Here is a 13,557-nt window from a genome sequence, read left to right as displayed (position 1 = left end):
CCCTGCAAGAAAATGAAGACGTGCTACTGATATCTTACTAAAAAAATAATAGTGCTCTACTGTCTATTAGATTGGACTAAACTAATGATTCCCATCCATGGCTCACAATTATCAGTGTAATGGCAAACCTACAAGGGATTTTCTGGAGAGCCAAAGAGGAGGAGGCCATCCGCTTTGACCAGCTCTCCACTATCATCACATTAGTAATTGATAAACAAGGGACCAGGTTCCTTCTGCTGTCTGCCATTGACACATACAATAAGCAATATAAATGCCCCGACCAATCACTGAACTGGATAATAACTGTAATCACATGTTTTCTCTAACAATTCATTGTTATTGTTTGGTATATATTTTGGTGTCATTTTGCTTCACATTAAATATACAATTTAAGACTTAATATGTTTTCCAAAATGATTGAAACATGCAAAGTAAATTAAAAGAAAAATACACAAAATCTAAACTTGGCCCTGCGAAACGTAGGACATGAAGAGATTGAATTATGAAATCATTATTAATACCTAAGGGAACGGGGGGCGTGGCTGACTCCCGCCGCGAGCAGTCGCATGCTGTGAGAGCTCCGTCCCGGCTTCAGTGTTTCTGCACTAATCCTGCCGTAAAACTTCCCGCAAATACTCCTTGAACTTGGGGCAATCGCAGGCATAGTAGAGGAGAGCTCAAAATGAGCAAGACACGCAATTCGGCGGCCGCTGATCGCCTCAAAGAGTTCGCCAGATCAAGTAGCCATCATGGCGCCGTTACTCCTGGACAGCAGCATGACGAGGCGGACCCTCAAGGAGATGAGGAGCCGGAACCATCACTAAAACAAGTCACAGCACAGCTCCTGACTGCCATACGTGAGTCTACTACTTCTCTTACTGGGAAAATAGATGAGGTTAAGGTGGACCTTGGATTGATGCGTCAGGATCTCCAGAAGCTAAGAGATCGGGTTCGTGACACCGAAAATCGGATCTCGCAAATAGAGGATGATTCTGCCCCTGTGGCGCGGCAAATCGGGGCCCTGGAGAGGGCGGCAGATGCATGGGCACAAAGATCGGACGATCTCGAGAATAGGATGCGCAGGAATAATGTTCGTATCCTGGGCCTGCCAGAACGTGCTGAAGGCAAGGACCCAGGGACATTTATGGAGCAATGGCTCAAAGATACGCTGCCTGATGCTACACTATCTGCGGCTTATGCGGTTGAACGAGCACATCGCGTTCCTGCCAGACCGCCTCCGCCAGGGGCCATGCCTAGGCCTATGTTGGTTCGTTTACTCAGCAGCAAGGATAGAGACGCCATTTTGAGAGCTGCGCGCCAAAAAGGCCAGATCACTAAACACCGCTACGGTCACGATTTTTCCAGATTTCTCTGCAGCGCTCCAGAAAGCTCGGGCTACATTTGTTGGCGTTAAACGACGGTTGAGAGATCTTCAGATTCAATACTCCATGGTCTTCCCAGCACGGCTCCGAGTTGTACATCATGATAAATCTGTCTTTTTCAATACTCCGGGAGAGGCTGACAAATGGCTAAACAGCCGAAATAATCCGGATCCCAGACCGTGATTGCTGCTTTTGTTATCCGACACCTAGAATTGGGGACACGGAGACTCGGTGACTTTCGTGGAGCTGCGGTTTTGCTTTTGGAACTTTTTTTTGTCTTCCTTTCCTCTTGGCGCCGATCCAGGTTGCTGCTTTGTGGTATAATATCTGTATATCTGATATGTGTTCACTGAATGTACACTCTCTTTAACCACTGTATTTTACTCTTGCCTATATTGTTGTTAATGGATTGGGATACTGGGATGTCCTTGAACAGGTTGCTAGACCGTTCTGGGGAGCCTTGTTACCCCATATTATTGCGGGTCCTTATATGACGGGTTGTATGCCTGTCTTGTGTGGGTTGGAGACGCTGGAGGGGGGAGGATGGAGCAATAGTCTGTGCAGTTTCCAGTTCCACACAGACTACCCCCGTGCTTCAGAGGGGATAATATTCCCCTAGTTCGGAAGATTTTCTTGATAAGGGGACTGAGTTCCCCCTCCTGCTATTGTTGTTTTGTTAAAATCTTCCACTTTTGTATTTTAAAGATCGTTCGTTAAGCGGTGCATGATGTCTCTAAGTGTTATGTCTTGGAATGTGCGGGGATTGGGAGAGCCACGTAAACGCAATCAAATCTTCTCTCAGATCAGAGCAGGAGGCCCACAAATAATATGTTTGCAAGAAACGCATTTAATATCAGACACTATTAAATTTATGAGGAAGCCATGGATACAATGGTCAGCACACTCCACGCACTCCTCATATTCCAGGGGGGTTTCCTTACTAATTCACAAGTCCCTGAGGTAGGAGCCAGGAGTTATGAAAAAAGACCCAGATGGGAGATATATTTTTGTACATGCATGGATAGAGAGCCATCCTTTTGTTATCCTGGGCATTTATATTCCCCCGACACAGTCCCTAGCGGTACTTTATGAAGCAGCCAACTTTGCATCAGCCTATCCCCAAGCTACGGTCCTCTGCATGGGAGACTATAATACTGTAGCAAATCCTACATTGGACAGATTTCGCCCGGATGTGGGGACAGATCCCCCTTGTGTAACTAGACCCCTCCCTTTATTGCTATTTCTGGAAGAGGTGGGATGGTATGATCTTTGGAGGTATATGTGGCCGGATGTTCTAGAATATACCTGTTATACCCCGGGGAGAAATGCACTGTCTCGGATTGACTACATTTGCGGTAATGTGCGGGCGTGTTCGGTGCTCGCATCTGTGGAACATTTACCCCGGGTGTTTTCTGATCACTCCCCTATGATGGTAAAATTGACCATGTCCCAGAGAAGAAGTCACATCTGTAGGAAAATACACCCATTTTGGTTAACTCAATTTACTCAGCAGGATCGCATTCCTGACCAAATTCACATTTACACACAGGGCAACGAAAATGGTACGAATCACTCAGCTTACTGGGGTGCATTAAAAGCCTACTTGAGGGGCTGTCTCCAGTCCTCCATTTCTTATATAAAAAAGGAATGGGTTAAAAGGGAACAGGAACTGGCTAACTCATGCAGGGTACTAGAAGCCACTTATGTATCGAACCCATCGGAAAATAATAGGGTCAGCTGGTTATGGACGGGAAGACAATATTTGTTGTATTTGACGGAAAAAAGCAAGCGTAAAATGTTCTTTGCAAACCAGAAATACTTTGAACAGGGAAACCAATCCAGGAGCCTGTTAGCACATCTCATCCACCAGAACACTTCCTCCCTGGCTATTTTGAAAATTAGAAGCCCTAATGGTGTTATTCTTACTGCCACGTCAGATATACTTTCTGCATTTTCTGATTTTTACAAAGGCTTATATGTCTCTAGAACCACGAAGACTGCAGAAGAGTTGCAGATATATTGTGAATCTATCACCTGCCCCTCTATAACTAATGAACAGAGTCTCCTACTTGATGGCATTATCACGATAGAAGAGCTGACTGAGGCAGTGAAGGATATGTCTAAGGGGAAAGCCTCGGGGCCGGATGGCATACCTTTGGAGGTTTATTTGAGATACCAAGAGCAGTTACTCCCAGAACTCCTTCATACATATCCTAAATCCTTGGTAGCGGGGTCCCTGCCCGACTCCTTCTATGAGGCCACAGTAGTAGTGATACTTAAACCGGATAAAGATCCCTTGGACTGTTCTTCCTACAGGCCCATAGCATTACTTAACGTAGATTATAACATTTTAACTAAGGTATTGGCAAATAGACTTAATGGTATTATGCCCTCTATCATTCACCCTGACCAAGCTGGGTTTATACAGGGGAGAAGTACGTCAGATAACCTACGCAGAGTCCAGATTGTTTCTCAGATTGCATCGCGACAGGGTGCGGACTGGGCCTTGGCATCTTTGGATGCAGCAAAGGCCTTTGACTCTATTGAGTGGCCATATTTACTTAATGTTCTGCGTGGGTTTGGATTTGGTCCTGTGTTTTGTCAGTGGGTCTCCTTTATTGTATCTACATCCCAGAGCGGCGGTGTTCTTGAACGGGCAGCTCTCTCCATACTTTGAATTGGCTCGTGGTACCAGACAGGGATGTCCGCTTTCACCTCTATTATTTGCAATCACTGTAGAACCCTTAGCTATTCTACTTAGATCTGATGTGATATACCGGGGCATACCCCTAAGTTCTACGGAACACCGAGTGGCATTATATGCTGACGACCTGTTGCTATTCATGTAATCCCCTGATGAGTCCCTAGATGTAGCAATGACCATAATTGATAGGTTTGGAGACTTCTCTGGACTGTCTATTAATTGGGGCAAGTCGTGTCTGATGTACTTTTCCCCGCGCAGAAATGTTATGGTGGGCTCATTGGTAGGGGGCTTGAGAGTGGTTTCTAGTTTTAAGTATTTGGGAATTCAAATCACGAGATTAGACGCTGACATGGTACAGGCAAATGTTGCTCCCCTAATTCCGATGTTTCGAGATAAATTTAAGATTTGGTCGGGACTACCTCTATCCATAGCAGGACGTATCAACCTTATCAAAATGGTGGTTCAGCCTAAATGTCTTTATATTCTGCAACACATATTTGTATATATTCCAAAGTCATTTTTCCAGGAAATAGAATCGCAGCTAATTAAATTCATATGGGGATCTTCTAGATCTAAGTTACAGCTAGCAAAATTGCAACGACCCAGAGATTTAGGGGGAATGGCCCTCTCTGATATATATTTATACTATCTGGCGGGCCAGCTCAAATATGTGGCCGCCTGGGTGTCACCTGACGTACCAGAGGGAATGGAACTATGTCTGGCAAACTATTTGGATATTCCTAAACTCTGGCCTGTATTAGAACCCTCGCTTCCCCTTAGTAGGAAATCTTTACCGATACATAAGGTTGCTCGCAATGTCTGGTCGGCGGCACTTAAAGGAACAGTGTCATCACAAATTATTTTTTTATATGTTAAAGATGTTAGTGCTTTATTAAAAACGTTTATATTTATTTGTGTGTTTGTGTTTTACTTTTTCTTATTTTTACACTTTTTCTTCCCTATGGGGGCTGCCATTTTTTGTTCCATTTCTGTATGTGTCGATTAACGACACATACAGACATGGAATACGGCAGCCACAGTCCCATAGGGACTGTGAACGGCTCCCGTCCCATTCACTTGTGTGTACGGCGTCTGTGTGGGAACTGCGCATGCGACGCACCCACACAGTCCAATTTGAAATTGGCGCCGTCCGGCGCCATTTTCCTGTGGACCGGAAGTCGCGGCCGGACAGTAATATTACTACTTCCGGTCGCGGCTTCCGGACTTGTGCACTTGCACCAGCGGCAGCAGACGGAGCGGACGGGCCGGAGGGAGCCGCGGCGGCAGGAGCAGGTAAGAGATTTAAATGTATGTTCCGTGTTTGTGTGTGTTTACTACTGTATGTAAACCTACTACACTGTGTGTTAGCTCAAAAAATGGCGACACACAGTGTAGGAGGTTACACCGTTCAAACCCCTCGTTTATCCCGGCACTAGCCAGGATAAAGGAGGGGGGGATGCTGAGAGCTCACTAGAGCGAGGGCTTTTCACGCAATGCTGCAATTTTGGGAATAGCTCCATCTAGTGACCAGAAATGGGTAATATTATAAATTAGAATTAATTTATAATATTTCCTGACTAGTGAAAAAAATAAAAAAAATTTGAACAATGTTTAATCACCTACACACTACATGTTTAATTTAAAAAAAAAAACAACATGTTTTTCTGGCAACACATTGCCTTTAAGATCTCAGGAGAGGACCAAATAATAGCGGAAACACCCCTATGGCAGAATGCGGCACTAGATCAGTTACTCCCCTCACAGGATGATACATTTTGGTCGACACTGGGGGTGAAGACGGTGGGAGATTTATTTGTGAATAATGTGATGCTGTCCTTTACTCAAGTTGAGGAAACTTATCAAGCTCCAAGACAAGCTTTCTATAAGTATTTACAATTGCGCCATTCACTGCTGGCTCAGTATAGGGGAAGAGTAACACCTATTTCCACCTATCCCTTGATTGGGGTCATTAGATCACAGGGCCCCGGAGGGTTAATTTCATCCATCTATTCTTACCTCATACATGCGAAGGCAAATAAAGCAGCTTTCCCAGCAATGGGCAGGTGGCAGACCTTGATCCCATCCCTAGATGAGGACTCCAGATTGGATCTGTTAGAGTCACATAGATTTGTTTCTCCTGCTATTAACAATAAGCTTATACAGCTCTACATCATACACCAGAGTTATCTTACCCCGGTCCGTCTTTATAAAATGGGTAGACGGCCTAATCCCAGTTGTCACAGGTGTCGCCATGAACCGGCTGATTTTCATCACATGATATGGGAATGCCCTCTACTTCAAGTTTTCTGGACTGAAGTTACTGACCTGTTATCCCGGGTATTGGAGGTCCCAGTTAGACTGGAACCAAGAGTTTGCTTATTCGGATTGGTGGAGGGTGGGATGTATCCTAATCCAACACGTACGTGCCTTCGGGCGACGTTATTTATGGCTAGGAAGGCTATTGCTATTAGATGGATGAATCCTCGTACTCCTACTAAATCTATGTGGATAGAACTGATTAATTCTATGATACCCTATGAACGAATTGTTTATGTTAACAGAAGATGCCCTGATAAATTTCATCGGGTGTGGGATCAGTGGTGTAATTCTGAGCTCACATCCTACTCCAACAATGCTTTATCTATGGCTTTTAGAGCAGTCCCTACTTAAAGGAACAGTGTCACCAAATATTTTTTTTAATATCAGTTTTATGTTAGGGTTTTATTAAAAACGTTTATATTTATTTGTGTATTTGTGTGTTACTTTTTTCTATTTTTACACTTTTTCTTCCCTATGGGGGCTGCCATTTTTTTTTCCATTTCTGTATGTGTCGATTAACGACACATACAGACATGGAATACGGCAGCTCCAGTCCCATAGGGTGTGCGCCGCTCCCACACAGTCCGATTTGAAATGCGCGCCGTCCGGCGCCATTTTCCTGTGGACCGGAAGTTGCGGCCGGGCAGTAAGATTACTACTTCCGGTCGCGGCTTCCGGACTTGTGCACATGGAGCAGCGGCAGCAGACGGAGCGGACGGACCGGAGGGAGCGGCGGCGACTGGAGCAGGTAAGTGATTTCTATGTATGTGCGTGTTTCAGTGTGTTTTACTAGTGTATGTAAACATTCTACACTGTGTGTTAGCTCAAAAAATGGCGACACACAGTGTAGGAGGTTAGACCGTTCAAACCCCTCGTTTCTCCCGGCACTAGCCAGGATAAAGGAGGGGGGATTCTGAGAGCTCACTAGAGCGAGGGATTTTTTCCAAATTTTGCAGCATAAAGCAATGTGGTTGCTTTACCACAGGCAATTCTGCAATTTTGGGAATTGCTCCATCTAGTGACCAGTGCTGGGAAATATTATAAATTGAATCCAATTTATAATATTTCCTGACTCGTGGAAAAAATAAAAAAAATTAGAACAATGTTTAATCACCTATACACTAACTGTTTAACTAAAAAAAACAAAACATGTTTATCTGGCAACATATTTCCTTTAAGGTGCTTTGTAGAAGGGGAGGAGAGAGGTTGCCTCTCCTATCTGTCTGGATAATTTATAGTTCAAGATGGGATGCGGCATTATAGATACCTCGGGTCTCTTAGAAGGAATCGGGATTTGCTGGCTCTCTGACTTCTGCATATGGTAATATATTATTGTTCTGAGAAAATATGGAACATCGTGCACTACGAACGATTGTGAAAGGTTTATATACTATGTTCTAGTTTATTTCCTGTTTAAATTGAGATTGATTGTAATGCCATGCATTGCTGACATGATATTGTAACACGCACTTTTGTATTAATGCGGGGCATGTCCGCTGTGCGGGGGCCCAGAAATGTCTTTTATCATGGTGTTTATGTATCTCCTTCAATAAAACGAGTTTAAAAAAAAAAAATACCTAAGGGAACCAAATGCCTGTCCTGAGCCTCAATTTTTGCCACAGAGATGACCAGGTGTTCAAGCTTTAGCTTTCATATGTGTCATGACTGTTTTTCAGCTTGACCTTTAACATCGAGCTTTGCCTGTTATCTATGACCTCATGTCGTGCCTGATTCCAACAATATTCTTGTGAGCCATGACATTGACTGGCTTCTCCCTTTATTGTACTTATCTACCAACGTCCTTCCACTAGCTCAGCCTGTGTGGTCCTTCTACTGACTCATCAGCTTTGCTGCCTGTCTGCACCACCTGTCCTCTGGAGCGATACACAGATTAACCCCTTCCCGACATTTGACGTACATGTACGTCATGGAAAGCATTGACTTCCCGCAAAATGCCGTACATGTACGTCAAACGTTTGGCACCGGCTCAGAAGCTGAGTCGGTGCCATCATCGTCGGATCTCAGCTGTATCTTACAGCTGACATCCGACTGTAACGGCGGGGACCGAAATTAGCTTTGATCCCCGCCATTAACCCCTTAAGTGCAGCGCTCAAACGCGATCGCTGCACTTAAGGTGTTTGCAGCTCATCGGAGCCCCAGCAATGAAATTGCCGGAGTTCCGGTGGCTGCAATGGCAACCGGAGGCCTAATACTGGCCTCCCGGTCTGCCTAGCACCGAAGCCGGTCAGGATCCGCCCGGCGGCGGAGCCTGATCGGCTTCCGTAGCTGCCGGCAAGATGGCGCCGGGTCAGGAGCTGATCCGGCGTCATCAGCGGTGGAGGTCAGCTGTACTGTACAGCTGACATCCACCTGTAACGGCAGGAACCGGAGCTAGCTCCGATCCCTGCCATTAACCCCTTCGATGCAGCAATCGAAAGCGATTGCTGCATCGTAGCGGTTACTAGCAGATCGCCAGCCCTGACAGGCAATCGGGACTGGCGACTGCTGTTATGGCAACAGGAGACACAATGGTCTCCTGCTCTGCCATTACGGAAGCCGATTTAGGCCCCGCCGGGAGGCGAAGCCTAATCGGCTTGCTGTCAGTGAATGACTGACAGATCTAATACATTGCACTACATAGGTAGTGCAATGTATTAGAAAAAAAAAAATCTGACCGTTGGACCTTCAAGTCCCCTAGTGGGACTTGAGAAAAAGTGTAAAAAAAGTATAAAAAAGTGTAAAAAAGTGCAAAAAATAAAAGTTTGAAAACAATAAAAGTTTCAAGTAATCAAATAACACACAATCCCCCTTTTACTCTTATCAAGTCCTTTATTATTGAAAAATAATAATAAACCATATGTATTTGGTATCGCCACGACCGTAACGACTGGAGGTATCAAAATATTATATTATTTATTGCACGCGGTGAACAGCGTAAAAAAAACCCGTAAAAAACGTTACCAGAGTTTCTGTTTTTTGGTCACTTTGCCCTACAAATATTACAATAAAAAGTGATCAAAAAGTCGCACGTATCCAAAAATGGTACCTATAAAAACTATAGCTCGTCCCGCAAAAAACAAGCCCTCATACAGCTCCGGCGACAAAAAAATTAAAAAGTTATGGTTCTCACAAGTTGGCGACAGAAAAAATACATTCTTTTTACAAAAGTAATTTTATTGTGCAAAAAGTTGTAAAACATAAAAAAGTGCTATAAATTAGGTATCGCCGGAATCGTACTGACCCGCAGAATAACGTTAACATGTAATTTATAATGCGTGGTGAACGCTGTATAAAAAAAACAAAAAAATCTGTGCCAGAATTGCGTTTTTTTGTTTACCTGGCATCCCAAAAAATAGGATAAAAGGTGATCAAAAAGTCACATGTACCCCAACATGGTACCAATAATAACTACAGCTCGTCCCGCAACAAACCAGCCCTCATACCGCTACGTCTATGAAAAATAAAATTAGTTATGGCTCCAATAAGTAAGGAAATAAAAAAATATGCAGTTGTGCCCGAGGGGAACATTTCTTCTGTTTCAAGAGGCGATTTATCAAGGACCTAAAATTAGGGAACCACGAAGGGGAGGGCCCAAACATATCCGCTGGAAGCGACAGTGACCGTATTATACCAGGACAACACTTCCCAGCAAAATTCCCCAAACTACAAAGGCGCGGAGTGTGGACCAAAAGGGGGATAACAAAGGACGCCATATATCAGTGCGACACCGGCCTGTGCAGAAAGGATTGCTTCACAGCGTAACACACATCTATGGATTATTTTTATTTTTTTATACCACCTGACTATGCCCCTTATATACTCCGCCCCGCTTACATGTACCCCCACATTATAAAACACCAGCAATACTCAAACAAATATAGTACCAAGCAAAATCCGCTCTCCAAAAGCCAAATGGTGCTCCCTCGGCCCTGAACCCTACAGCGTCCCCAAACAGCAGTTTCCTTCAACATATATGGCATCGTCATACCCGGGAGAACCCTTTTAACAATTTTTGGGGTGTGTCTCCAGTGTCATAAGCTTGGCATGACATATTTGCCACTGAATGGCATATCTAGGGAAAAATATAAATTTTTAATTTGCACCATCCGCAGCGCATTCATTTATGGAAAAGACCTGTGGGGTGAAAATGCTCACTACACCCCTTAATTAATGCCTTGAGGGGTGCAGTTCCATAGTGGGGGTCACTTATCAGGGGTTTCTTTTTATTATTTCACATCTGAGCCTCTGCAGTTGTGAACCAATACTTTGTAAATCGCCAAATTAGGCCTCCACTCCGCATGGTACTCTTCACTTCTGAGCCCTGTCATATGTCCAGACAAAAGATTAGGGTCACATGTAGGGTGTTTCTAAAACCGGGAAACACCGCATAATAATTAGAGAGCTGTCTTGTTATGGTGGCACAAGCCGGGCACCACATATTGGCATATCTATGGAAAAAAATCCAATTTTCACTCTGCAACATTGAGCGCACACTAATTTCTACAAAACACCTGCAGGGTTAAAATGCTCACTACACCCCTAGGTCAATGCATTGAGGGGTGTAGTTTCCAAAATGGGGTCACTTCTGGGGGGTTTCCACTGTTTTGGGCCCACAGGTGCCCAGAAACCAATCCAGCAACATCTGCACTCCAAATGGCGGTCCTTCCCATCTGAGCCCTGCGGTTTGCCCAAACAGCAGTTTATGACCACATATGGGGTATTGCCGTACTCGGGAGAAATTGCTTTACAAATTTTGGGTTCTTTTTTTCCTTTATTTGTTGAGAAAATGAAAAAATTTGCGCTAAAGCTACGTCTTATTGAAGAAAAAGGACTGTTTTTATTTTCACTGCCTAATTCTAATAAATTCTATGAAACATCTGTGGGGTCAAAATGCTCACTACACCCCTAGATGCATTCCTCAAGAGGTGTAGTTTCCTAAATGGAGTCCCTTTTTGGGCGTTTTCATTGTTTTGTCCCCTCAGGGGCTTTGCAAATGTGACATGGCCTCCGCAAATCATTCCTGCTAAATGTGATCTCAAAAAGTCAAATAGTGCTCTTTCCCTTCTAAGCCCTGCCGTGTGTCCAAACAGCCGTTTATTACTACATGTGGGGTATGGTTTTACTCGGGAGAAATTGCTTTACAAATTTTGTGGTGGTTTTTCTCCTTCAGTCCTTCTTCTGGAAATGAGAAAAAATTAGCTAAACCTACATTTTCTTTGAAAAAATTTAGATTATTATTTTCAGGGCCTACTTCCAATAATTTCTGCAAAAAAACTGTGGTGTCAAATCGCTCACTATACTCCTAGATAATTTCCTCAATGGGTGTAGTTTCCAAAATGGGGTCACTTGTGGGGGGTTTCCACTGTTTTATCGCCTCAGGGGCTTTGTAAATGTGACATGGCCTTCGCAAACCATTCCTGCTAAATTTGAGCTCCAAAAGCCAAATGGCGCTCTTTCCCTTCTCAGCCTCGCCGTGTGTCCAAACAGCCGTTTATTACCACATGTGGGGTATTGTTTTACTCGGGAGAAATTTCTTTACAAATTTTATGGTGCTTTTTCTCCTTTAGTCCTTGTGGAAATGAAAAAAAATTAGCTAAACCTACATTTTATTTGAAAAAATGTAGATTTTCATTTTCACAGCCTACTTGCAAAAATGTCTGCAAAAAACCTGTGGGGTCAAAATGCTCACTATACCCCTAGATAATTTCCTCAAGGGGTATAGTTTCCAAAATGGGGTCACTTGTTTGGGGTTTCCACTGTTTTGTCACCTCAGGGGCTTTGTAAATGTGACATGGCCTCCGCAAACCATTCCTGCTAAATGTGAACTCCAAAAGCCAAATAGCGCTCTTTCCCTTCTCAGCCACGCCGTGTCTCCAAACAACCGTTTATTACCACATGTGAGGTATTGTTTTACTCGGGAGAAATTGCTTTACAAATTTTGCGGTGCTTTTTCTCCTTTAGTCCTTGTGGAAATGAGAAAAAAAATCGCTAAACCTACATTTTCTTTGAAGAAATGTTGATTTTAATTTTCACGGCCTACTTCCAATAATTTCTGTAAAAAACCTGTGCGGTCAAAATGCTCACTACACCCCTAGATAATTTCCTTGAGGTGTCTAGTTTCCCAGATGGGGTCACTTTTGGGGGATTTTGACTGTTTTGGCACCGCAAGAGCCCTTCAAACCTGACATGGTGCCTAAAATATATTTTAACAAAAATAAGGCCCCAAAATCCCCTAGGTGCTCCTTTGCTTCTGAGGCCGGTGCTTCAGTCCAGTAGCACGCTACGGCCACATGTGGGATATTTCCTAAAACTGCAGAAACTGGGCAACAAATATTGAGTTGCATTTCTCTGGTAAAACCTTCTGTGTTATAAAAAAAATTGTATTAAAAATGTATTTCTGCAGAAAAATATGAAATTTGTAAATTTCACCTCTACTTTGCTTTAATTCCTGTGAAATGTGTAAAGGGTTAAGACATTTTCTAAATGCTGTTTTGAATACTTTGAGGGGTGAAGTTTTTAAAATGGGGTGACTTTTTTGGGGTTTCTAATATATAAGGCCCTCAAAGCCACTTCACATCTGAACTGGCCCCTGTAAAAATGTCCTTTTGAAATTTTCTTGAAAATGTGAGAAATTGCTGCTAAAGTTCTAAGCCTTGTGAGGTCATAGAAAAATAAAAGGATGTTCAAAAAACGATGCCAATCTAAAATAGACATATGGGTGATGTTAATTAGCAACAATTTTGTGTGGTATAACTGCCTGTCTTACAAGCAGATACATTTAAATTGAGAAAAATGCTAATTTTTGCAATTTTTCGCTAATTTTTGGTGTTTTTCACAATTAAATACTGAACATATCGAGCAAATTTTGCCAGTAACATAAAGTCCAATGTGTCACGAGAAAACAATCTCAGAATCGCTTGGATAGGTGAAAGCATTCCGGAGTTATTACCACATAAAGTGACACATGTCAGATTTGAAAAATGAGGCTCTGTCAGGAAGGTCAAAAGTGGCTAAAGAGGGAAGGGGTTAATGACCTAAAACTCCCTTGCAGCACAGTCCAAACCTTTTGTGGCTCTGTAGTGGCTCATTAGACTCCGCGCTTTAGTCCTGGCCGGAACCTCCGTTCTCTAAGGCTCTAGACCATCCAAGTTA

At 43.4% G+C, this 13,557-nt stretch overlaps 1 protein-coding gene across 2 annotated transcripts in view; it reads left to right on the top strand.

Annotated features, from left to right (window-relative positions):
* SH2B2 (SH2B adaptor protein 2) overlaps nt 1-13,557 on the top strand; it is a 157,652-nt gene that overhangs the window by 114,329 nt on the left and 29,766 nt on the right. The window lies entirely within an intron of this gene.

The sequence above is a fragment of the Rhinoderma darwinii genome, chromosome 2 (genome assembly GCF_050947455.1).
Source record: "Rhinoderma darwinii isolate aRhiDar2 chromosome 2, aRhiDar2.hap1, whole genome shotgun sequence".
Classification (NCBI taxonomy): domain Eukaryota; kingdom Metazoa; phylum Chordata; class Amphibia; order Anura; family Rhinodermatidae; genus Rhinoderma; species Rhinoderma darwinii.
This window is presented reverse-complemented; position numbering and strand designations above follow the sequence as displayed.